This window comes from Falco punctatus (genome assembly GCF_963210335.1).
Source record: "Falco punctatus genome assembly, chromosome: 1".
Classification (NCBI taxonomy): Eukaryota; Metazoa; Chordata; class Aves; order Falconiformes; family Falconidae; genus Falco; species Falco punctatus.
Window position 1 is genome coordinate 55,466,705 of NC_137580.1, and position 27,353 is coordinate 55,494,057.

A 27,353-nucleotide genomic window follows, 5' to 3' on the forward strand; every position below is an offset into this window, starting at 1 on the left:
TCTTGTCTCACAGGCCTTTCTGACCTGTGGAAAAAAATAATCTGTGAGTCTAACCTTCTTTCTCCCGGGGTGACATCCCCTCCTGTAGCTCTCTAAAGTGGTTGCAAGGCTCCTGTTCACCCCAGAGAACGAGAGCAGACTTTCTGCTGTGGTGCAGCTCTGCAGCATGGAGACTCAGTGAAGGTGGATCTAGCCCTGTTAGGGCTGTGAAGGGACGAGGCACCAAGAACTGAACTGCTGACACTATGAAACTCCAGATAAAAATGATGAGGAAACCTTTTCCCACGTATAACAACAAACCTTTCCCCGACATTTGCTTTGGTCCTTTAAAATCCAGGAGGTTGCATCTAATAACCGAATTTTAGTTTCAGTTTTGCTGGGTTTGGTTTCAGGAGCAGTAACAAATGCTGCTGTCCGTTTGGACACAAGCCTTGTCCTTTCTGTAAAGTGCATGCTCTTCCAGATCCATCCTCCTGTAGGTCACGGGGTGACCCTATAACTTTCCCAACTACATGGACCCAGGATGAACTAGCAGTTTATTAACTACAGGGTCTATTATTATATCCATATATATGGAAATATATGTATACACAGACTGAGAAAACTAGAGATTTGTTTCGTTTTAACTAAAATAGCTTCTAGCATGTTTAAACATGCACACTTTTGAGAAGCATGAAGTAAAGAGTTAAAAATATTTTACAGAGGCTTAACTAGCTAGGTATATTTCTTTGCCTTCTAAGGACTTAAAAGCCATTCCTCTGGTGGCTTTTCCTTCCTGGAGACATCTCTGTGGCTTCTTTGAGAAACTGCTTGCTCTTTGTCTAAGAATCTGTGGATTAGAAGTGAAATATGGCTCTTTTATGTCATTCAGGCATCAGTGGGACATAGTTTTCTGAGCTACTGACTGCAAGAGGCAAAACTTACTGCAGAAATTTCCTGTTTTCCATCATTTGGGTTGGTGGCATTTTCCATGCCTTAGGGAAACAAGAATGGAGAAACTAAGAACCAGGAAGATGCTTTCTTGTGGGAGATTTTCCCATCTAAAACTGAACCAGACCAATTTCTCTGCTTTCTGAGTCCAGATGAGACTGGAGTACTGTTTCAGTTTGCCTCGATATATTTGGGTGATTAATACTATGCATGAGAGGGATTAATGAAATACACAGAATGCTATGGTTTGCTTGAGTTTAAGAGTAAAAAAGCACAGCAGTAAAGGAATTTTGAGGAAAATAAGAGTGCTGATTTTTTGATTGCAGAATACCCTGTCACCAGCAGTTGGAAAGCTTTATCTTGTGAAACATCACTATACTTTTTTTCCCCAGCTTTTCTTGAGTGTATGTAATTGGCCATTATCAGACTTCTAGATACGTATTTTTCATTTGACTCTGGTCATTATCAGACATGGGAAATAAAACATTTTTGAGCTGTCTATAATGAAGCTGTTACAGTCACTCACATACTCCAACAGTAAAGAAAAGTTTAAATATTTTAGCCATCAAAGCATATTGCTTTCACTCAGAAAGCATAAAGACTGTAAATTCTTCCTCATTAATTTCTCTGTCGTTTAAACCTATGCAATGATCCTAACAAGATGGCTGTGTTAGAATGTGTAGAATGAATAAAGCGTATGTATTATACAGGGTCTGTTCCTGTGTGCAGATTTTCAGTTTGTTCACTATACCTTGTCCACTCTGTATGTTAAGAATGTAAATTTCCTTCCAAAAACCCTTGGTATAAATATATTTTGGTGGATCTGTGCCATGTTGGGCTTAAAGAGAATTTTGATTAATTAGAGGATGGACTGTCAGTACTGTTCTCTTGCTTATTGTTTATTCTATATCTTTGTCCTATTCCTAAAATGCTCCTGCCCCACAAACCTCTGGCTATCAAGGACATTGTAAAGAAAGGCTGAGTTGTTAGAAAAAAGAGCCTGCTTCTACTACTTAATATTTTGCAAGTAACATCCTGATAGTGAGGACCTTCTAAGCTCCATTTAAATTGGAAACATATGGAAAGTATAAATAATTTGACAATTAAGTACCCTATAATGTCAAGAGATGAGATGATAGTTAATAAACTGGTGTCTTTTCTCCTTTCTTCCTTTCCAATTTTAATAATCCCTTAACAAATACTTAAATTTATCCTTCATGGGACTTTTATTTCCTCTTGATTTATGTGAATGGTATTTACAGGTAGCCTAACATAAACCTGCTGTGATAGACAAGCTGAAAGGTCACCAATATTTGTACGATGAAAGCTGAACACACATTGGGAATGAGAAGACATAATCATGTTGCTGGTGAAGGAATGAGGCTTGGTGGTTAACACAGTGAAAAGCTAATACAGGTTGTTGGCTTCTAGACCCTGCAGTGAGCAGGTAGACACCTGCCTTCTGCTGACAAAGCAATCTTCTGAGGGAATGAGCTGCTGCTCAGAAACAAGCGCATTTCTCCTGTCTGACGTTCAGCCATATCCCTTCCCTCCTGTTCTGTGTCTCTCCTTTTGCTTTAGGGTATTGAACATAGATTGCAATGGATCAACACAGATTATGCTGAACACCCCTCCATTTCAGAGAGCAGAATTCAGAGCTTTGATGTAGGTTCTGGCTGGCAAGGTAATAAGGTCATAGGAGCAGTAAAAGTTTTCGGCTTTAAAAAATAATTGGCTTGCTGCAAAACAATAAAATTAACTGAAATGTTAAGTAGACTTGCTCAGTAAGCTCAGATCTAGCCATGAAGGCCCTAGAATTGTGAGAAAACATTCAGTGTTTTTAGTATTTCAATTTTTTAATGATAAGTAATCTCTATCTTGAATATTGTAATCAATGTTTTCTTCCAAAGAAAATTGATTTTCAGTCAAGCAGATGAAGGGAGGTCATTTTGTACTGTCTCGGATTCTGCCTAACTCATTATTACTTACAGACTGGTCTCTGGAAGAGATTTTAAAATTTTCAATAAAGTTTTACATGGTCATCTGGCAGCAAATTATTCTTACTAAGCAATTTTTAAGGAATGTGGATGGAAGTAATCAGAAAAGTCTTTCAGAAATAGGGCTGATAGTTCATCTCCAACTCAATACTCACCTACACTCTACTGAACACATCACGTGCTGTAAGGAGTGTAAACAGGAGCTAAACAGCAAAATCACAATGAAAGATACAGATCAATAGGAGATTTCACATGGGCTTTAAGAAGTTTTGAATCATGGATCTGTCTGAAGATGATGGTCTGATAATTTAACTAAAAATATAATGGACTCTGTCCTCAGTCTTGTTTTGTTTTTCCCAAATGCTACAACTTCCATCTCCATGAATACTCAATGCAGCATTTTAAACCAGCACATTGATAACACTTTTGCTTAGACTTCATTCTCTTGCACTTTATGTGGCTCATGAACACTTTTTGAGCTCAAAACTCAGGTGAAAATTTTCACCACAGTTGTGTCTTCCAAAAGGAAAAAATTTAAAATAGTTGCAAAATTTCATGTCTTTTTCTCTACTTGCCTTTCAGTTGTTGCAGAATTTTAATTTAAAATCCTTTTAAAACTTTAGAGGTTTTGCTTGAACTATGTGATAGGCTGACAAATGCAGGTGAAAAAAGGTAGTAAAATCACATAATAAATGTTGCTATAACTAAGCTAAGAACGTATTTAAATATCCTTTTTGTTGGAAATGCATTTTCAATTTTTTTTTCTATATTTATATTCATGTCAGCAAGAAATAATGAGTTTTACTGGCAAGCTTTCTCAAGTCCAAAAAGAAATTTTGAGGCACATCCCAATCAGTGCTGTTAGTCACCAGATTCACATTTTCCGTTCTGTTTTGTATGACCTATAGCCAAATCTTCAAGCTGAGCTCAAAGATATTCTTCCAGACCTTAAGGGAATGCTTGCTCTACACAGAGTATTCTGTTTTGGGTCACTCTCCCAGTTTCTGCTGTCTTTATGTTTATTTAATATTTTAAGACCATTCTTTCTTCCAAAGCACCATTTTTATTTGATAATAGTGTCTTTTTCCACTCAGCCCCATGACACCTGGCTCCTGGCCTAGTTGCAGTGAGTGCGGGCATATCCTCTACTGATTACAATAAAGGCAAAAGTATATGTTTGTGTTTCTCTGCGGTAACTCCTATTTATTTGGTTCTCAGGATAGCCACCACGTCCAACCTACTGTTCTTTGAAAATGACAAGGAAAAAATAATCTGTTGATATTCTGTTCCTTAAGAAGTGCCAGAGTCTAAAATGATGCCACTGCCTTTTTGCAGAATTTAACAGGGCAAACCAGGCATTTATAATATTTATAATCTGATACACTAAGAAGCCACGACAATGATGGCACCGGTTCAAATTAACTATAGCAGGTTACCTTTGAAAGGAGCACGAGCATACAGTGCTGTGCTTATGTAATTTGAACAGAAAATCACTTTTAAGGGTCTATATTTCATATAAGAGGTTCTCCCTGTATCACCTGTGTGTGCACATACTCATCTGAATTTTAATGAGAACAGCTAATCAAATGTTGATCTTTTATAGTTTAAGGCTGCAGTTTAAAAAGCTGTCATTAGCTGTCATTAGCCACTCAGAAAACATAGGCACATGCATATCTATCCACATCACCTTATAGCTCCGTATGTAAAGAAACATTAATAACATTTTGCTAATGTGATAATCTTGAAATACAACTTCAGAGAAGCTCCTACCATATGTTGAACTTTTTGCATCACAGTGGATGGAATTGTGGATAAACAGTTGCTTACAGCTTATCACAGACTCTTTTACACATAGTAGTAGATACAAAAAATTCTGAGAGCTGTAAAAACATGTGGAGGTTATATAGACTCAGAAACCAAAATTATAATGAGTAATAATATTCTAAAATAAGTTGAAATCTTAAGTTTCTGATTGCATTTGTTAGTTTTTCTTTAATAGTTTCTTTTCTAGTTTCCTTTCTCTGGGAAAGTTCCTATTGAAAAAAATATTTTCCAGGATCTGGCTTTACTTTTGAAGAATAATATACGTCAGTAATACACTTACTTTGAGTCTTTTGAGCCAATTGTTTCATACACTTCAGTACAACATACATGGCAGTATTTGCCAATGTGTCTATACAACACTATGCCATCCAAACCTGAAATCTGACTACTCTAAACCAGACCTTGAATGAGCTGCTGACAATAATTTTATGACTCGCCTTGTTCAGAATCAATCTGTTCATAATTTCACAGTGTAAGCAAATCAGCTTGAGGAGGAAAAGGCATGCTGGAAGTACCAGTACTAAAATTTTTAACAATTGAAGGTGTGATTGTTTACTATGGCACATTTGAAAATAAAAGTGTCAAATTGATGTAACATGGAGCTGCCATTGTACTCAACAGAATTTTTAAGGAGAAGAGGTGAGTGTCAGTTCATGGCCCTGTATTTTGGTTTGCTTTTCTTCTGGACTTACTGTATATGACATTTCACAAGGTGTCAATAATAAAAGAATAAAAGTCAAAGCTGCTTCTAAGGACATAGATGAAGTGATAACAAGAATTAATTGGGTAAATGAAACTCATTAATTTATTATTTAATGTGCAGTCAATGCATGCGGGGTTCCATCAAGGTTAATCAATTTATCTATCTGAAGACACTGCAAGGGTATGGTGAATAGCAGACACTGGTGTTGAAGTCTGTTTATTATTGGTGAGTCAATAGAGGTCAAGGGATTTGCAAACAATTTAGATCTCATCTTTATGATAAAATGACAGACAGCACTATTGACATGTGTAAACACAACCTATCTTTGCAATTTTAGTAATCTAAGCAAATTGTTAAATCTAATAATAAAAAATAATTGAGTTGTAACTAATAATGTAAATTACAGAACTGTAGCACTGCTCATTATTAAATTTGCCTGGCTCTGTCTATTATAACTCTTTGTTTTCAGTTGATAGTCCTTCTGGCAATTGTAAATACGTGTGCTGAAATTTTGCATTTTGGGTGTATCCTCCAGTGCTTCAATGGCATTTGTTGAGGTTGTAGTCCTGACTGAAAACTTACATGGAAATGGTTTCTTCACTTTCGACAAAGAAGCTAAAAAATATGGTTATGTTTAGCAATGTTACAAATAAAGCTGACAAATTTTGATTTGAAAAGTTTGGGCTTCCTATTTTTGGGTGCAATGATTTAAAATTTCTGGTGCCAGTTTGTCTTCTGCTGTCCTGGAAATGAAAGCCCAAATCCATGGGGTCCTCCCATGCCAGCAACTTAAAATGTTCCAGGTGACATTCTCAAGTACTGGAAGTCAACCATTTCACCTCAAAATGCTGCATTCTTTATCACGGTTTTGTCTTGTGTCAACTAGCACAGGACAGGGACCATGTCTGAGGGCATTTTGTGTGCCATTGCCCTGTTCTGGGGGCTAATATGTTTAACTGCTTGGACACAGCTGCTTCCACTGCAGTTTGGCCTCTATAATACAATGTTCTTCATAAAGTTTAAAGTATTTTTAGCCATTATAAATTACAGTTTACAACTGCTTGTACAATTTAACAGCTAAATAGCCAAAAAAACCTCCAATATCAGATTTCACTAAGAAAACTCAAGCTATTCAAACCTCCAATAATAGATAAAATTTCTGCATCTGACTGAATTGCACATCTGCCATCCCACAGAGCAATTAGGCATGCCCAGGGCTGCAGGTGCAAACCTGCATTTTTGTGTGACACCTATTAACAGGGAGTGTATCTCTGCTGTGATCACAATAATACTCCTGGATAACACACATGCTGCTTAAAATGGGAGGCAATCTTACTGAAATGACAAGGTGACAAGAGGTAGATTTCAAACACTGTCAGGGAGTAGATTAGACAAATATTACAAGTCAAACATCTGAAAAATAAATAGTGCACGTGCAAAACCTTTAGCTGAAGTGACTTGCCCAGCAACTCTGATTCCCTTAGGCAGTATTCTGTCACCCTGACAATGGAGCTATACTTTTTTTCTCCTGTCCTTTCATTTTTTTTTCCCCCTCATTTCCCATTGAAAGTCTGCAGGAAAGGAGGCAGACATCAATCTCTTTCATTGCATGTTAACAGTTTTCCAGAGAGCAGCTTGTCACTCTGTGTGGCAGGGTGAAGAATGGCATGACATATAGGCATTTATTGGAATGCAACAGTTAAATTCCCCAAAGCTGTACACCTTTTGCCTATAACAACATCTTAAAATGTGACCTATATTAAAAAATATTACAAAATTATGCATACAAAAAGAAGATCACACCTTAACCAAAAACTTCCCCTCTTGGACCGTTTGTAATTCACAGCCTTTGATATACCCCTAGATTAGTTCTTCATCTTTAGATATTCCTTAAATTTACAAGAGTTAAATGTAACAAAAAGGTTTGAGTATTGGCATTAGTGTAAGAAATACAGGCAATAATTTCTGTGTCTACATAAGTAAATATGGTATGTCTTTTGGGTTCGTTTTAGTCACGGATAGGAAAGGAGCCAGCACTATAATATGTAGATTTTGGAACTGTACCTAAATATGTATGTTTTCTCCATTGTTTTCCTCTGTACACAGCAAACTGAGTGGTGTTTTTCATGAGTTTGGCACTTGGATACTAGGTGAATAAGCAAACAGATTTTTAAAGGGAGAGTATGAAACTGCTTAATTGCATCTTGCTGAACTCATATGGGCCAAAAGCATCGATTTATATCAGGAATATATACCTCTTTTAAGAAAAATAGTGTTTCATTGCAGACATTTCTAGCAAAACCTGTGTTCCTTAGGTGTAAGTGGTAATTACCCCATTTCCCCATCTCCTGGTTTCAAGATATGTTCGGGGTTTTTTTTTGAAACTGTCCCAATTCTCCCTCTGTGACGTTGAGCTGCAGCTGAAAGGGGGTGGAAAACTTAGGTCCCAAATCAGCCAGCTGTTTAGTGCCTATTTACACCCAACAAGATACTCTGTACATGAGTGTTTTGCTTGTCATTGAGTCTTTGCACACATTGAAAGTGTTAACTGTAAGAATCTGTGCTTACTGGTTGGTCAGCATCTTTAATGTTTACATACATCAAAAAAAAAAAAAAAAAAGAAACAGGTAGATTGGGATCTAACTTGGGTGCCTGAGAGTCTGAAACTTGGTGTCAGTCTGTAGGATCTGTTCTGTTTGTATAGAATATATTGTGTTTACTTTCACTCTGGAAGTGTTATACATTTCCATGTAACAGTATTCCTCCTAACAGTAACATAAAAATCTTGCTGTGATTGGCATGGTTGAAACTGATAGCGTAAATTAGTTGGCTACTGTGTGTCCTGGGTGCTTTCTGAGTCTTTGGATTAAATATGATCTTTTCTTCAGAACACATGAATGAATGAACATTTTCTTACTGAAGACTTTCTCTGCTTCAAAGATTAGTTTCATGTTTAAGAATTGTTATATAGGATCTTATTCAGTTCTGACACATAGCTGTATTTTTATGTAGAGGCTTTGAAATGTCTAAAACACAAAGCTCAATTTACTGGAAATAAAATTAGCAGGGGGTTAATGTACTTTATCTATTTTAAAAATGTTTGAGGTATCATGAAACTAAAGGTCTTTTCACAGATTGAAAACAAACTGCAGTTAAGTTAAAGGTCTTTTAAGAGAGATAAAAGAATATTCTAAATTGGAAAAGCTAAATCAGTGTGATACCCCATGGTATTTGTGAAATAGATACCCCGTGGTTAAGTATCTATTGACAACTTGCAAACAAATATTAGGGAATGGTCATATCACTGGAAACCATCGGGTAACCACGATGAACTGACAGTAAATGACAGTGTATACCCTTTTTCCAACTCAGATTTAAACAGAAGCAGTGCAGAGAACTGCAGAGACTGCTAAGCTGTACTAACTTTGTTGCCTTCAGCTGTGTGGATATGCCCTTGTGCATTAGAAAGGGGCAAGCTGTCAATCCACATGACTCTTGCTGAGTCTGGAAAGTCCACTCATGACTATCTTGTCATACTACTTTTCTTGTCCCTGTTTGATTTAATAATGCTAGCAACTGTTGCAACATCTGAGCTCCAAATCACCAGCTAAACAGTCTTTAAGTGACTTGATGGAGTGTCTGATACCAGATGTAAGATCAAGTCTCAGATTTTTGACTAACTGCAAGAAATGCTTACAAAACTAGAGCAACGTATGAAGGCATTGGTGGCTGTTCGAAGAAAAACCTCCTAGGTCTGAACAGAAAGCTAATTTGTGGGTTGAATTGGAAAATTTTTTATGCTATATATTATATTATAGCAAAACTCTGGGGGTCTGTGTAGACATCTCTCTGTTAAAACTGAACTGGGAAATCCTAGCCTTCCATTGTGCATCCCTGCAGAAGCATCGCTGAAACTCCCTGGCAGTGTTAGGGCTATCTTCCTTGAAAGTTAGTTATCACTGTGAGTAACTGAAATAATTCGCTGCTGCATGAAGTAACTTCAGTCTTTGTAGCAGACTGAGCTCACTAGCAGACTCCAGCTAGTCTCTGCAGCACTGCTTTCAATTATCTCATTGTGACACTCTGGCAGTCCTAGGTCTGCAGATACAGCACTTAGGACGTGCTTTGCTATCCTGACCATGCTACAGCCATATGCACGTACTCCTCTGGAAGCACCGGGACTGCATGTGCAGCACTTTTGTAGTGTTGTAGAAGCAATATGGGTTTGGCCCCTTGGCAGTCTTTCTGTAGAAAGGGATTCTTCTGCCAGTAATTACATCTCTTGAGTGAGCGACTGAACAAATCTCACATCTGGGATAGTAAGACCTACAGACTCCACAGTTTGGAGTACAGCAGAGTTTGGAGTGCAAGGTTTTTTTTATGGACCAGATATGTACCTAATCTAGCAGTTTTCTTTAGAAATTTCAGTCACCAGCTACATCATGACCATGAAGCAATCCTGAGGGCTTGCAGCGCTGTGTTGCAGGCATGATTTTTCAAGTGTTGCAACAAGCTGTTCAGAGGTCTGACAGCACAGAGTCTCATTTCCACCTCAAGCTGATGAGAAAACCTAAAAATATTATCGACATTTAATAGAAATTATCTGTTGTTGTTTTGTCCCACCTGTATAGCTCATTTAAATAAATATATATCAATCCAGAGAGACTTGTCATGAGTTCCATGATTGTGTACACATCTTGAGGCATATAAAGAACGATTCCTTGCCAGCCAGGTTCACCACTTCCTCACCTAACTGTGGGTTATCATCTTCCTCCTGCATTGTTCCTAGTTCAAAGTTCTCCTCACCACTCCGGCCAGCTGGCTGGCAAAGATGCTTTTGTCCCACTGGAGTGAATCCTGCCTCTCCCTTTCAGGCCTCAATCCTCAGGGGTCATAAAAACCAAATCCCCGCTGACACCAACTACACCGCCAGGTATTGACCCAAGGGATGTCTCTCCATACTACGAATATTCTTGAATGCTCTTGTACTTTCCTTTTACGAATATGAAAAAAACAAGTGTTCTGAAATCAAGAACTATGTCCCAAGAGACTTACTCAACAGTTATGACCTTTTTAAAAGTAATTAAGGTCTTTTTAAAACTTTTGTTTTTTCGTTTCTGAGACTTGAGAGCATGTCTGGACCATATTTGGAAGCCCTCTTAATCCTTGAATGTGAAGTCTTTCCAAGATATTTTCAACACCAAAACTTGTAACACACAGCTTCTGTATCACTGATGTCTTGAGGCAGAAGACAGGGAATCCTCAGTCAAAAGCCTGTCGACCAGCTTTTGATTTACAGCAAGTGACTGCTATACCATCAGTGGCGAGCATAAAATTTGCCTTTTCTCCAAATGCATGGGTGTTAGGGGGAGAGTTGTCTTTTTGATGTGGGGCCTTTGATGGCTTTGTAGTTAAATAAATGTCCAGAATGAGGATACTTCCATAGCCATCAAATATCCTGTAAGTTTTAGTCTATAGGATGGAGTGAAGGGGTGAAGTGATGTCAACATTTTACTTAGTTTGTGTTATTAATTCTTGGTTTTGTTTTCTGAATTCTTGCTGATCTTTAAAACAGAGAAAAATTAATCTTTCCAACTGTTCCTATTATTTCATCCAGTTTTTAACAGCAGTTTATTGACTTGGCTGGGGCTCACTATAGACATTTCTAGATCGTATCCCACCCATGTGATAGCTAGACCTGGGGCTACTGAGATCAGACTGTGTGCTTTCAATCTAAAGTACCCTTAAAGTATCCAGTATTTTTACAGGTTTATTAGAGCTACATTTTCAAATGGCAATCTCATCAAAAGACCAAAAATTGAAGGATAATAAACATACCCTGTCCTCTAATTTCTAGAGGGTTCTTCCCCACTGAAGTACTCACATACATGGAGGATACAGAGATGCCTTGTGCTATTCTGCCTGATGCTGACAATGAGAAGAGACATGCATTTTCTCTCTGAAAATAAACTGGATATTGCAAGGAACTTTAGCTATTTGTAGTATATTACATTTCTTATTTCTGGTAAAAAAAAAGTATGTTTGGTTATTTTAACTGAGAGAAACAGGGTGAGTAGGACAGTTAAATTGTAATTGGTTTTAAATTATAAAAATCTGCTCAGAAACATGAAAATAACTCATGGTTTCCCATTCTAGCTTTTCCTTTTGACATGAACAGAAAAAAAGGGAAATGAAGTGGAAATAACTCCACCACCACAAAATAATCAATTTCTGCCTTAGAATTGAGATGACCATCTGGTTTTAGATAACATGGGACAAAGATGTAAAATTTATGGAGGCACAAAGGATGAGAATATATTACAAAAAAAGAAAAACATGAGTAGAATACATGCAGACAACATGGAAAACCACAAGATAGCCTGTCTGTATCTAAAATTTGCTGAAAATTGAAAAAGCTTCTTAAGATTCAAAAGGCACTTTGTCTTTTTATAAGAGAAAATATTTTCCATATAGATCCGGATTTTCTTTGAAACTTATTGAAAAGTTAACTTTTCTGCAAGAAAAAAAAATTTCCTCTATTTTGTTACTATGATACCTAAAGGCAGTGTAATAAAAATAGTTTGAGATAAATAAGGTGTTAATGATTTTGTACATTAAAAAGGCAGAATATGTCTGTATGAGCCATTTAGAGCAGCAATTTTGAATTTTATATTTGTTTTGTGTAACTATAAAATCAAGTCAATGCGTTTCAGGTTAGGTATCTTTCGCTAGCAATAGAAGAACTGTTATTCTTCAATATAACTGCTTCTTTCAGCTCTCCCAAATTGCTTTATAAGCTAAAATATACATGATAGGCGCAGAATTGCTTCCTCTAAAATCCTAAGATTATTCCATATTTATAAACAGGATTGTGCAACAAAAGTGGCTGTTGATAGAAAAATAGCACAAAAAGCAATAAAAGATTTGAAAGGAACCGTCTCTGGCAATACATATACAGGCTCTAATTGCTGGACGCTGAGGAAATAGGAACTGTTGTATTTCAACCAATAAAGACAACAGAGTTGAGTAAAACAAAATATTCTCTTCTCATCTAATTTTTTTCATTTCAGAACATGTGGCAGCCACAATTTATCTTACATAAAATAATTGGCAGCCGGTGACATAGCCATGCTCACAGATGGCACTTTGGTGTTATGTGTGTTATTGTTTATGCGTGAGAATTGGGGAGACCGGATGAAGGAATGGCAGGAGGCAAAGACATTACCTGGCTTGCAGCACAAAAGGGATTATTCCCAACACCAGTTCTCTTTCTTTTGTATGCTTGCTTAGGGACAGGATGGCAAATCTGGGGTTTGGGAGAGAGCAAGGCAAGGCTAAAGGTCACAGATAAGACTTAAAAACAGTAGCTGAGGGATTTTCCTACTGCCTTATCTCACCTCTTATTTCGATTTCTAGGTATTAGCATTATCCCTTGAGGAAATGTGTGGTTGGCTGAACATATATTTTGTTCCTGGTAAAGAAACATTTTAGCTGACAGATGCTGACACTGACCTCTTTTCTTAAAAAAAATTCTTACATACTCTTCCGTCACAGTTTAATACCACCCTAAAAATAAGAAGATTTCTACCCTGCAATATGCAGTATATATAAGCAATGTCAATTTTGTTCTTGTCTGTACATATCCTTTCCACTACAGCAATCTTTGCATTTTAGTGATATTAAAGGCAAGGGCCACTTTAACCTCTCCTAAAGGGAACACACTTGCTGGAGAAAGTGCTGTCGCCGTTCTCCCTACCATGTGTCTCTCTTCTTCTCATGACATAAGTGTTATTGATAACTTTTATCATAGAAAGGTATATCCTGTCTCTTTTGCTTCATGACTCCCTTTCTTATTCTCACTTAGGATGGATGTATCTGTCCTGCCTCCATGGATCGTAATCTCTCAGGCTCTTAGCTGCAGCTGTGGGAGCAGAACAGAGGGGCTTGGATGAGGTGCTCAGCTAGCAGACGTGTCAGTATGAGCTATTTGTGTTTCATCAAGGCAACCTGGAAGCAGGGACAGGCAGGAAGAAGCTTTCAGGAAGATTTACAGTCAGCTGAAGGGCCATGTTTGTGTTGGGAAGGCCCATCTGAGGTCACGCACCTGTGACTGTTAAACAGAAAAGAAGAGAGATTTCTCCTGCCATTCCCCAGCTTAATCTGTTTTTATCATTTTTATTACCAAAGACATCCATCTTACCTTCCAAATACTCTATAAAAACAAGAGAGACAAGCAATCAGGGAAGTTTTAGACACCTTGTAAACAGAAGGTATGTGGCTGTTTGTAGTCTATGGCTTGTGTTGTGTGTTACTGTCTGACTTAAAGAAAGAATCAGGTCTTGGAATTAAAGAGCTGCATATTTTTTTTAGACCTACCTAACTTGTAGTTGTTTCTATTTTTCTCCTTCAGTGGTTTTTATTTATTTTTTTTCCTACCATGGATGACCAAAAACTCATAACCAACTGTTATTGACATTCTAGTTTTGTACAAATTTTTATTAGAAATAGTGATGAGGGGCTCCACACAGGTAAGTCCTTCTCTTGTCTCAGTGGTTTCCTGGTAGAAAAGGAAAGTTATGGCTTCATAGGCTGAGGGCTTTAAAAGCTAAATCTTTGCCTAGATGATGATGACAGCGCAGAAAATGTAAGGGACAGGGAGCTGAAGTGGATATGGTCAGTGTGAAGCTCAGTGGGGAAGTGAAGCATGAGGCTCATGTTAGAAGGAGTTTCAGGGTGTTGGGCAGGAGAAGAAAATGACCTGGGGAAGAACCTTTAGCAGATTAAACATCAAAAGCATACTAAACTTTGGAAATGTTGTGAAGGAGGAAGCTTTCAGGTTTAGTCCGAGCTGGGGTAGTGGATTCAGAGGCTGGATGGGATTCCTCTCAAGAGTACAAGGCTGTGTGATTAGCTGGTGGTTGCAATGACTCAGATCAGTGGGAATGCAAAACATGGAACAGAATGAATGCCAGCCTCCTGGCACACAGTGTAACACTTGTACCAAGAAACTTGGCGAATTTTTAAATATTGCCTTCACAGTATTCACTTAATAAGATTCCTTAACTCTGACCACTAAGTTGGGTAGTGGGAGGAAACTTGTGATTCTATACTCCAAGCAGTAAAGTGTGCAAAATACCAAAATTAAATAGAAAGCTGGAAACTGCCTTGAAACTCAGCATAGTTTTGTTTTTTGTTCCTGCTTAACACAGCCACAATCTGGAGTTTTACAGTGCCTTACTCTGTGTATGACCAATGACATGTTGTATCCAAACGTGTGGCCAAATGAACCAGAAGCTCCACGGTTCAGAAAGAAAATGCTTTTGTGAATTCTGCATCTAACATAATTTTTTAACAGATCAGCCTTTGATGACTCTGAAATAATCCTAATCTCAGTCAAATGGTGTAATTCTTGATTTGTAGTGGGATAGCACAGGATACAATAATGGGGAAAAAGCTGTCACGGGAAACAGATCAGTAAATGGCTTTTCCAGCTGGCAAATGATGCTCCACTTGTGATTCACCTAAGAATATATATGTTTACTGTGTTAGCCTCACTGTTTGAACGCTGTTCGAATACACATAGCTAGGAAAGGGTTGGGCTGTGACTTAGATCCCAGGTTTTCATTCTGCTCATGGCACCATTTTATTTATTGGCATAATATACTGTGGTTTCTCACACTGGGCCTCCTTGCCATCTCCTTCAAGGATTTTTAATAAATGAGAAATGGGAATGGCGGGTGATACCCAGGCAGGAACAAATAAACAGAGAATAACATCTGTGGCCTGCTGGAAAAGAAGATGGAGCACAAAGTCCAGATGACTGCAAAGCTTTCTGAACTGCCAAGTTTGGAAGCATGAACTGTCTTTCTGTGAGGAGAAGCTATAAAGCTATGTTGAAATGTCTGAGTGACAAGCAGGAGAAACCTTGGAGAATCTGTGTACTCTACCTGACTGGCAGAAGCTTGGTCTTTGCTTCAGATTTCTGACAGGCCTTGTCTTGGTTTGATTTTCTCTGTCATTTTTACTAATGACACTACAACCTTTGAGATCGTCTGACTGTATCTATGCTGATAGTGAACAGCAGGAAAAGAGTAGTTTTTAGAGGCTGGGAAGAAGTGGTATGCCAAAATGTGTGAGATAAATACTTTGATTCTTACTGCTGTTGGCTAGGCTGTATTACCAGCTTAAAGGAAAAAAAAACCCAGATATGTGTACTGGTGACTTAAAGGGTTTCACTTTCAGCTTGTCTTGGCCCATATGAGATCTATTCTGATTGTACGAAGGTGAATTTGGGATTATATTAAAATGCCATGTTATAGTATGAACTTTTTGTCTGGGAGATGTTCTGGAGTTTCCTCTGTGCCTACACTCACAGATGAACTTGAGGGTAAGGAGAGTGGATGGAAGATGGTTGTGGGCTTGAGCACAGGATCAGATCCCAGTTGGCTAATGTGGAGTCTACAGGGAGCACCACTTATCTTGTTCTAATTCCACAAGAAGACAGTTGTCTGTGGGCTGTCTGTTTTTGACGACAGTCTAGTTTGCTTTAAAAGCATCAAAGTAGGTAAGGAAATTATCTCCTGTAGCCTTCCTTTCCCAATTTCTTCCTGACAGTTTAATTTAGGTCTACCAGCTCTGTGGCAAGGATTACTCTATGTGCCAAGAGAAGCCGACAAAAAAATAATATGATGGGCTATAGACAGATGCTCCAAGAATGTGGATGTTACTTTTCAGAAGGACTATGGACTGTCAGGGGTGCAAACACCTTTTACATTTTTGGTATTTCTTTGACTGTCAGTAATAAAATGAAGATACTTGTTGCTGAGGCATACAGTTGCTGGCTCCCAAATAAAATGTAAAAGGTCTTGACAACACACTTTTATTGCCAAGCTATTTCATTCATGTAATACACTCGTATTCTGCTCAGAGTCCTAAAGGAAACTAGAAGCAAGCAGTCCCTTTGCAACAAAATACCTCTTCACTATAAAATGCAGATAACTATAACTCCCTATTAAACTGTAGTGCTATGCATTATATAGATTTTTTCCCCTCCCTTACGTCTTAATTGCACTCACTGCACTGTGAAACTACCTTATATTGGTATAACAGAATTAATGTCAATATAAGTTGTAATGCCCTCTCTCAACAGCATTAGATAGTTACATGCTTTTGTAGACAGGTACTCAGCTCAGCGCTGATCTTCAGGGATGTATTATGGAGGCTGTGCAGCTGTGTGGTGTCAGGCCATTGGCAGGGTGTGCCAAGCCAGGCAGCTTTAGGGGAAAGCCAGTCGCCTTAATGACGTATTTCTCTGTCCCCTCACTCATTACATCTACCCCTTTATTGCCACAGTTTTTCAGTAAATCATGGCAAGTGAATTGAGAGTATTTTTTGAGTTACTTGTGAAGGTTATCCCTGTTTTACAGAGGAAGACCAGAGCTTAAATGATCTCCTGAAGGTCACAGTATGAATCAACAGGAAAAACTGCAGGTTTTATTTCTGTCTCAGCTTTCCCCCTTGCATTAAGGGAAAGGTTCATGTGAGCCTTTTCCTTTCATAGTGTTATGATTGCAGAATGTGTGTGTTATTCAGCTGTGTTAGTCTGAAAGCTTGATAAAAAGCTTGTTGCAGAAAATACCTTTGAGGGTAAAAATCAGACTTGAAAGAGCACTTCAGCTTACAGATCAGAAGTCAGGTGAACACATGTGACTCTTTTCCTTACAATCAGCGTTTCAAAACATCCAGTTGGAGGAGTTTCTGCCTAAGGTTTCTACAGTTGTCTTTCACTTGCCAGTTGCAGAAGGTGGTATGGCTTTTTTTTTGCCTCCATATTATCTTTGGCTAAAAATAACTTGGTCTTCCTTCATCGTGTCTCTTTGTACTTGGATACTCTGGAAAAAGGTGATATGACTGCTCTCTGGCTTCCTATCCAAATTGTGCAGGGCTGACAGAAGGAAGGTTGATCTAACTTTTACCTCTGTCTTCTCTCCCTTTCTTCAGCACTGCTTCTATTTACAAACCAGGGAACAATGATGACATTTTTACTTTACAGACTTCGAACTTTGTGATGCAAGGTTGATTTTTTGGTGCCTATTTCTAAGTAACCTAATTTGGAATTTGTGAACACTTACCTCTATGTTAAATGTGTTTATAACTAAATCAAACAAGAGAAACACTTGACGTAGAAAAGCTGAACTGTAAAAAGCCAAAATACAGGCTATTATCTCTTTGATATGGTGAAATAAATTTCAACTATTTTACAAATGAAATTTGGCTATAGCCTAAGCAATTACATTTCTTTTTTTGAAATGTGTGTCATATGCCTGAAAACCATCTGTAACAGTTTCCAACCGTTATAAGATAGCTGGTTTATTTGCTTTTAAAAATATCGCTATGGATTGTTATTTTTGCTAAAAATCTAACAGAAGAGGAATAGCAGGAGAGAAAAATAATCAAATTTATAATTAAAACTCCATTTTTCCTGTCAAAGCCACTCATAGTTTGCAGAATACCTAAAAGCTCTAAAAGCAAATATATGAATTAAAGTTGAAGACATTTATTTTATTGAAGACTTTTTACTTAATTGATTTCAGTCCTGTTTTACCTTGGAAACCTGGCAACAGGACAGCTAAGGAATGTTTTTATTGATCAATATACCTCAGGCAGACAGCAAAAGGCAGGGATTTTACTTACACATGTCAAATTATAGGATTTGGATTTAGCAACTTAACCAATAAAATGAAAGAAACTCTTTGATCTGGGCCAACCTGAAATGTTATTGTACTTTATAGGGGTCAACCTGAAATGTTTAGTTACACTAGAAACAAGTATTTCCTTACAGTGTTTGACTATTAGCTCCTACTTTTGCTCTTAAAAGCCTGTTTTGAAAAGGAAAGGAAATACTTGATTATGAAATGAAACGACCAGTTAGGAAATGAAAAGTCAAAGTACTCTGAAACACAGTACAGGTAGTATGCTTTCACTTTATGCTTTCTTGGTTTTATCTTTTTTTTTTAAATTTATTTTGCATTTGTTTGTTTATTCAATAAAACCTGATTTCCCAAACAATTTTAGAAAATATATTTTATGGCAAATTTACAAGCTTGCCAAAATTAATATTCTGTGTGGAAATAGTTCTTCTCTCTCCTTTTCTTTTCAGTTACAGATGTTGCTACAGTACTACCCGTTTTCATGTGTTTTGAAAACAACCAGGTCAAAATGGAGAAATGGAAACTAGAAGGGGTAAAGTGGTGATAACAGGAAACCTGCCATGGGGCTCTTGCCATGTGTCTCATGGCAAAGATAATTGTGTTTCAAGCTAAGGTACCTCTGAGGGGAAAAAAGAAATTAAAAAGTACAAGGGAACTGTTTTTCTTTCAGGAGAGAGGAATTAATTTTTTTAACAAGTACCTGGGATTACATAATTATAAATCAAAATGCTTCAGATCTCAGTAGTGAAGCTGCAGCGCTTGGGCTATAATATCAGAACACATCAGTAGGTGAAAGTAGCACTGCAGCTTGGGGAAATGCTCCAAGGAGTGCTCTCTGCAGTGGTCTGGCCTACAAAAAATGAACGTGGTCGTCTCCAGTTCCATGGGTAGTTTACTGAGAACAGCATACTCAGGCTGCCTCCTTAGTGCTCTGAGGCTGTTTGGTGATAACCTTCTCTGCATTTCTTAAACAGACAAATGTTTGCACTGAGTTCAGTGAGAATATGTCTAGCTTTTGGGCTCCTGGATCAAATGATTTTCCAAGTACTCAAGTACTTTTCAGCGAAGTTCATTTCAGCAGAACGATATTCAGGCTTCTGCACACACCCATGCATACACTCATGCCCATGCAGCCACCTTGCTGTGCTAATGTTATATTACTCTAATGCTGAATATTCTACTACCCTAATTCTGCTCTATGCCAGTTTGATGGCAAAAGTCTTTTGGCTAAACAAGTGAAATAAGTCAAATAATATGTTGCCACTTTAAAGTAGCAGGAAAAAAGATTAAATACTTCCTAGATTATATCTTTTCTTTGATCATTGTCTGCCTCTGTAGATAAAAATCAGAAAATTCAGCTGTTTCTGGCCAGATTCTTCTCTCTGCTGTACTGCTTCTACATTATCTATAAATAAGGAGTTAAGTCTTAAACTCCATGAGGGAGGCAAGGATTGCTTCGGGCTTGAGTTGTCTCCTGGCAACTTAGAATCATGGAGCCATTTAGGTTTGAAAAGACCTTTAAGACTGAGTCCATCCATTAACCTAGCACTGTGAAGTCCACCACAAAGGCATGTCCCTAAACATCACATCTACACTTTTAAATACCTCCAGGGATGGTGACTCAACCACTTCCCTGGGCAGCCTGTTCCAATACATCTCACTAGGTCCGAGCACAGTACCAGATGAAAGGGTGAGTGACTGGGAGGTCAGTACCACAAGGTGAGGGAAGTTTCAACAGCTCATAACTTACAGTACTTTCAAGTTCCCGCAGTTTTCCTTCAGTAGATATAGTCAATAATTAAAATGAAAATTAAAGAAATGAAACTTTAAAAAAAAACAACCCAAAGCAACCTCATATAAATGTACAACTTTGATTCCTAAGAAGCTGTTATATTATTAGCACAGTAATTTAAAGTAAACCATTGGCATTTTAATAATACCTTTTTCTGCTATGTGGCCAGTTGTAGCATATTTTGAATTTTAATAGAAGAACTCTAAAAAGTTAGCACCGAATTATGATTGCTCTTAAACTTTTTTTTCCCTTTTAGCCATTCATTTTTCTTTTGTAATTGTCTGCCTATGGACCCTCCACACATTACTATTGGTGAAAGAGGTCTCTTCCTTCACAGAGGCATCTGCTCCTGAGGGGGAGTGCTGTGTCATTCAACCTGGACAAACTGACTGGATGTTGATCCTCTCCTCCAGGACTGCTTCTGTGTTATCAGCTCTGTGGAATTATTTTCTATGGAGAAGCTGTGGCTGAATGATGTCTCCATGAAGAAACGCTACCAGGAGGCATGTAGTACACTACTGTATAATAGGTCCCACACCAGAGGGATCTTGAGAAGTCTTCATAGAGTGGGTTTGACAGCTTCCATGGCAACTCTTTGCTCTTTGGTAAGTAGGAGAAGATGGTATTTATTTGAAGGAATCCAATTGAATTTTATGCAAGATTAATCTCCCTCCCTTTTTTCTTGTTTCATCAGTATGTAGGTTAAAAGCTTGAATATATGAACTACCATATAACAACCCACCCCTATCTTTGCCTGAATTAGAATGTGGGAAGAGACACGGCACCTGGTTATTCAGTCCTTCTTGCAGTTAGTGATTGTCTGTAATGTCACCAACAAGTATCTAGCTGCTTCACCTTTGTCTACTAATAGATATAATTCCATTCAAGTCACATACACTCAGTCACAGGAGATTAGCAGAAATCAAAGCTATAAAAACCCCAGAATATATAGTAAATCTCTGATTTTTTTGAGACATCCTTGGAAAAAATGGCTCAAAAAGATGTACTGGCCATAGTACCTACTGATGTGAGGAGTATAGCCTTTCACAGAACAGTGATATTAGCTTATGTATGTGTAGTGCTATAGTGCTATGCCCATTAACACTCGTTAGTCAGTTCAGTCACTGGTGATGCACAGCTATCTGTACTCTTGCTTGTCTTTTTAGCTATTCTAAAGACTTTAAAGCTTGGGTGATTTCATCTGTTTGTCCTAAACCACAGCACTTTCCCATCTGTGCCGTGCAACACACAGAGAACTTCCCTAATGTGGTATTATGTGTGTCTGTGATGTGTCTCTCAGTTACAGCCAGTACATACAGCCCCACTCCTACAATGCGCCTTGTCTGCTTTGGGATCATATATCCTAAGTATGAAACAATTACATTCTCTGTAGACAAAGGAGACTTTATACATACTAAGGTGCAGATTGCACTTTCTGACTTTATTGATACTTTTATTAGGATGTGACACCTAATGGAATGTTAGGCATTGGGCTTTAAAAGCAATTTTTTTTGCTGTTCAATTTTCTTTAATATTCATTATGCAAATAAAATAAATCTTTTAACTTAATTGGCTTTATTGGGTTTTACGTGACTTATTTAAAACATTTGTATGTGTAGATAACATGTATTTAAAATGCTTTGCCTGCAAACCAATGTTTTAACAAATGCAGCGTATAATGAAAACCAATGTTTAATAAAAGGAAAAGAACTCAAATCCAACAAAGTTCTGTTTGTGGAAAAATAAAATCTGATCAATGGTTGAATATCTCAGCAAGGTGATATATGAGCAGGCAGTCAGAAGGCTGAGGCACTTGTTTAAAGACAGGCAGGTTGGAGTTCTTGCTTTTCTGTAATATGATGCTTCCTTGAATGTGCTCACTTCATTCCCGTCATCATGAATCAGAATATTAGTATTTGTTTTTTCACTGTAAGGCTGATATCCACCCAGATCTGGCCCACTTACCACCCAGTTCAGAGACCCAAGGGAATACACTTCTGGTCTCTTCTTTCCTGTGAGCCCAGGAAGAGTCCCACTGACAACTGGGAGACAGATGATGCTCAGCAGGGATCATAACCCCAAACAAATTTCCAGAACTAGCAGGAAGAAAACATTTCTGGACTACCCCTGCACAGATACACCTGGTAAAACTTCCTTTGAAAACTGAGGGAACAACAAGGTTTTGTGCAATTTTTTTAACGGATGATTTAACATCATTTTAATTCAGAGTAGACTATTTAAATTCTTTTATTGTTTCTTTATTTCCCTCTAAGCCATTATTTAACACTTTAAAATGCTCTTCTGTTAGTAAAATTATATACTACATTAATCTGCTCTAAAAATACTGAAGTTCATTATATTAGAATTATATAGTTAAGGTAATTAAATATTTTTAATTTCATAGACTGCATTCAGGGAAAGTGGTTCAGGAAAATAAGAAATAGTACAGTGATTTCAGATAACTTCTTTCATTAACAAACAGGCAAAACCCTCTTGAAAAGGTGCATTTCTGATAAACCCTGCTGGAAGATCAGCAGAAGATGAGCTTAATGGACAGAAGTGAGAGGGCAGTAGAAACAGCGTAGCCAGAATTACCAGTCCTCACAAGAAAAGCTGTAAGCTGAGCCATTTCCTACAGAAAATGAAGACAGCCCTACACTCACAACCTCCAAGGTAAGCTAGACAGAGCTCTGCCAAATGTCAGCAGGGGGGGTCTGGCCAATACCAGCCTTTAGAAATACAAGGAGTGAGGAGACAATGTCACGGGCACAAATTCATAATGAGAAAGTCTTCATGGCCCCAAACTGTGTCTCCACACAAATTGGCAGTTTTCATCTGAAGTGAGAATCTTCAAAACCCACAAAGGTGGGTTTGAGAAGAGAATAATTTACATGTAAGTAGCAGAGAAACTTTCAAATCCAAAATTTTTATCTTTCATTCTAAATGCAAAGAAGTGTTCTACCAGTCAAAGGCTGTCACGTTTCTCATGGTGCATTTTCTCATATTTCTTTTAAGAAATACTTTAATGGAAAGCATTAAGGAGTACCTAAGAATTTTTTTCCATAATTTTCCTTTTTATTCTGAAATTGATAGTAGGATTGTTTATACAAAATATGTTTGCAATGAAGTCCCTCTCAGAAAGAAGATACTGCAAAAGTTGTGTAGCACTTCCTGTTAAAAAAATCTATGTTTACGTCTGTGTGCTGTTGATTGCTGTATGCTGCGTCCCACATCCTTGATGCAGTTCACTTACTTTGCTCCCGGCAACTGTCCCTCCAGCTCTGACCTTCCAGGCTACATGTACTCTGCTCCTGCTAATGTCAGCAGGAGAAAGGCCTTACTTACATCTGCTAAACTCTGGGGAAGTTCTGGCCATGTGTCCAGCAGCAGAAGCACTTGGAAAAGTTTTTGCAAAATTTTAAATGGGACAAGAGGCATAAATAAAACATCTTTCATGAATGAAGATCAGATCAGATCCAGGTCAAGTTTATAAAAACATTTTTGTTCACTTTCAGAATTATGAAACACCTCATTTTGCTATGATCTTTCAGTTCATATTATACATCACTTCCCTGAAATAAATTTATTGACTTTAAACCACATAAGGCTTTTTTTCAAACAATGCCAATGACATTTTTCATGAATTCAGTAATGTTTTCTCCACATTCTTTGAAATTGAACCAGCTCCTTCATAACTTAGCAGGGGTATACAACTGGAATACACAGGCCATAAAATCGCATTAATAAACTCATCAAACTCCATCTGAAAACCAGTTAGGTTTCCTAACCATCCTATTTCTTTTGCAAGGTGGTATGGAACCTTTTGCAAAGGTTAGTAGGACATTTTCTGTTTCCAAACTAATATATATATATATATGTAAACCACATATACCTATCTGCTTCAGTCTGCAAAACTATTCTGAAGGAAAGTCAGGAAAAGTACCGCTGCCTGTATGTAGGAATCTAAGTTCCGATTCCTTTTTTGATAGAATCTTGCCTGGAATCTGAACCCCTTTCTCTTGGAATATAATGGATGTTTTTCCGGTGATTTATCTGGAGAATGCATCAAGATATTAGAGTCTCATCAACATTACAAAACAGATTTAATACCTATTTATTTTCTTTCAAACAGAAGCCACTTCACAGTAAGTATAAAGCTCATTCCTTTCTGTCAACTAGCCGCAACAACAGGTCTCCCTGCCTGAGCAACGGGGTTGGACCAGATGACCTCCAGGGGTCCCTTCCAACCTCGACCCTTCTGTGACTCTACATATAGAAGGCTTCATAAAATTGTTGTGAGTAATCTCCTGTCCAAATCTAAAACCCAGTGAATAACTAATCAAGAATTAATTCAGATTAAATATTCTTTTAAAGTCCAACTCTGATTTGTACCTTCAAAAGCTATGTTGACTGAGTTTGGTGTGAAAGCTGAGGCAGTTTCTTCTCTGGAGCAGTTATATTTTGTTTATTTTCACTTTACTTTTTCACTTTATTTGTATTGACTTTATTTATTTGTATTTGTATTGACTGATTCTAAGTTCCCATTAATTCTGCCCAAAGAGGTGTCTGTCCTTGGAGATACTCAGAACTTGTCTGGATATGACCCTGAGGTATGTGGTAAAACTTTGAAGTTGGAACTAACTTTGAGGATGCTTTGAGCAGAGAGCTGGACCCACAGGGATTCCTTCCAACTTGAATTTCTCTATCTTCATCTTTGTTTCTTTTTTTTTTTTTTTCCACCCAGTTTTATACTGAAAGTTAAGCTGACATTAGAAATAAAAATGTGACATTTTCAGATACATTTCTTCCTCAACCGTATTCATTGACAAAAAAGACATATATATGTCTTCTCAGCAAAACCAATCCTTTTACAGTGTTATCAACTTAAAGACACCTCTATGTCTTATGGTCTCACACTGTTACAAGAAACTAACTGTTGTTCTGTTTGTTGTTAAGTTGTACTCTTTATTTCATAACAGAAACATAATCCATGTAACTACTGACTGCAACTGATTACTATTTATTCAGAGGTGAGGGTATGGATAACCATTGAGCAATTACCACTTTTTTAGGTAAGTTCTTTCTGTTAAAAATGCTTTTTAATCCAAATAAAATGGAAAATGTGCTATTTTGTGATATGGTATGTGAAAGCCACCTGTGTAATTATTGGTCTGGGTTCTTCTCAGGAACTGGTTGGTTCCTAAGAACAAACGGTACAATAATTAGAAAGTGATTACAGCTTTCTTCTTTTACAGGAATGTACACACCAACCTGGCTTGAAATGGTATGAAAGAGCTGTGGGATTTCTACACTTTAATTTAGGTGCATAAATCTGAGATCAGCCAGGATTTCTTGGAGCTTGCCTGTTTTCTTCTCTGTTCTTGCCTTTTTTTTATGTCAGAATAGAACAAGGAAGACAGCGCGGTCCTCAGCTGGTGTAATCAGCTGAGAATTCCCCTGGTACATAGGAAATGTTTGGAAAGGCAGCAAAAGAACCCCAGATTCCTTGGTGGCTCCTTATTTATGTGGATTTAGTTTCAAGTTATCGAATAAAATAGAGTTTAATAATTAAATACATCTATTTTTGCAAGTTACTGAGGTGTAAACATATTTGTCAGGCAGTCAGTTTATGTCCAAAAATATGAACATTGCAACAAAATATACAATATCCACACAGAGTCACTTTTATGCTTGCTTCTCCACCACAAAATCGTAAGGAAGGTTTCTGGCTGAAACATTAATTAAAATGCTTTTTCAACCACTCTAAAAGACAACCCTGAAGAAATTATAGGATACAGAGGCTTGAAAAAGGCAGTAAAACTCCATTTGTGTGCGTGTGTATGCCTGGGAGGAGAAAGGTCAAACAGATTTGAAATGTGTAGAGCATGAAGTTCTAAATTATATGAGCTTCACAATGCATAAAAGCTATGTCGTCTGAGTGCATACACCTGCTGAAAGCAGGTGGGAAAGAGATAAAAATGTTTCTTCACTTTTTTCCTTGCAGAGTTGTCACTGATTTTAAAACCCTCCTAGTCTTTTGAGGTATTTCAGAGTTGACAAATGTAGTCTAGAGAAATGCATGAGGAACTCTAATACCCTGGAGAAGCAAATAGGATCCTTTTCACACAAAACGCAGCTTATTATGTCAGCAGTTTCTGGATTTTCTTTTTTTGTAAGTTTTAATAATTTTCTTGGTTTTCTACTGGAAGAATAGTTAGTTGCTGTGACAGGAGAGTGGTCAGCTGCCTAGCAAAACTTATTTTCTTTTTACTTCCATTTCAGGTACACCCAGAGTTTATGAACTGGAATTTAATGAAATTACCTTTCATGTGAACTATGCTGATATCTTTCCTGTCCCCACTCCCCACACCAAGCTATTGTGGTGTATGTGTTGTTATTTATAAAGACACATATTGCAGGACTGCCTGGGGAAACAGACACGTGATGTTAGGATGAGAAAGGAGGGGCATAATGTTTTCTTTTGTTTCTCGATGTCAATATTCAGGGCCAAAATAAATCTGCCTCCTTTAACTGTTTACAGTTGAAACACATTGATTTCCAAATGTCTTTCTAAAGACTAATATGATGTTTTAAAAGGCTCATAATCAGGAGAAAGTAGGACGGTGACTTTCCATCTTCCCATGGTCTAGTGCTGTGTGTGAAGAAACCATGAGTCTTCTCTTTGCTACAGCTCTTTTTTCCCCTTCTGCAACCTAGCTCTAGGTGGAATGTCTTGGGGCTCCAATTGCCCTCAATTCTAGGATGTGTAAAAGCTTTACAATAATGTCACTGTTACAGCTAGGTGCCACCCTTGCTGTCATCTGGGCTGGCTGACTACCAGGCACTGATATCTGGACATGCGCTATGCAGTGGCCACTTGTTCACCTACCTGGCTGCCCTCAGAAATGGCAACTATGAATGGAGTCCACAGCAGGGCCAAAGGACGATATCCCAAATTCTTAAGATACAAGGGCTTGCCAACAGGATGGTGGTTTTTTGTTGTGCTTTTACTGGCCTTTCATAAGGAAGGACTCTGCAACCACTGGAAAACATCTTGTCTTCTACTGGCACCGGTGCAGGGTTTTCAGGAGGAATGAAACCTGTTCCTGGAGGGACTTTCCCAGGTGTTGATTGCTTGGACATGAACTCATCTTAGAGAAATCAAAGCAGACAGCATTGCCTAGTCAGAAAGTTGGCCACTGATAGGAGTGCCTCAGATACTGTGAAGTAAACTTCAGTAAGGAGTGACCGGTGTGAAATAGCTGAGATATCAAGAACTGAGCATTTCTTTCTTTGATATAAAAGAAATGTGTCTCTCACCTGCTGAAGATAGAATTTTGTTAAGCTGACTTTGGTAGATAAACAAACACTCTCAAGATTTTGTAACAGGTGAGATA

The 27,353-nt window shown here is 37.8% G+C and overlaps 1 long non-coding RNA gene across 1 annotated transcript in view; it reads right to left on the bottom strand.

Moving 5' to 3' along the window:
• The window catches only part of LOC308070572, a 39,077-nt gene extending 13,653 nt beyond the window's left edge, over nucleotides 1–25,424 (bottom strand). Inside the window, exon 1 of the long non-coding RNA XR_013930756.1 lies at nucleotides 25–25,424. This is a non-coding gene — a long non-coding RNA (uncharacterized lncRNA). The remainder of the gene's footprint in view (nucleotides 1–24) is intronic.
• Nucleotides 25,425–27,353: the final 1,929 nt, after the last annotated feature.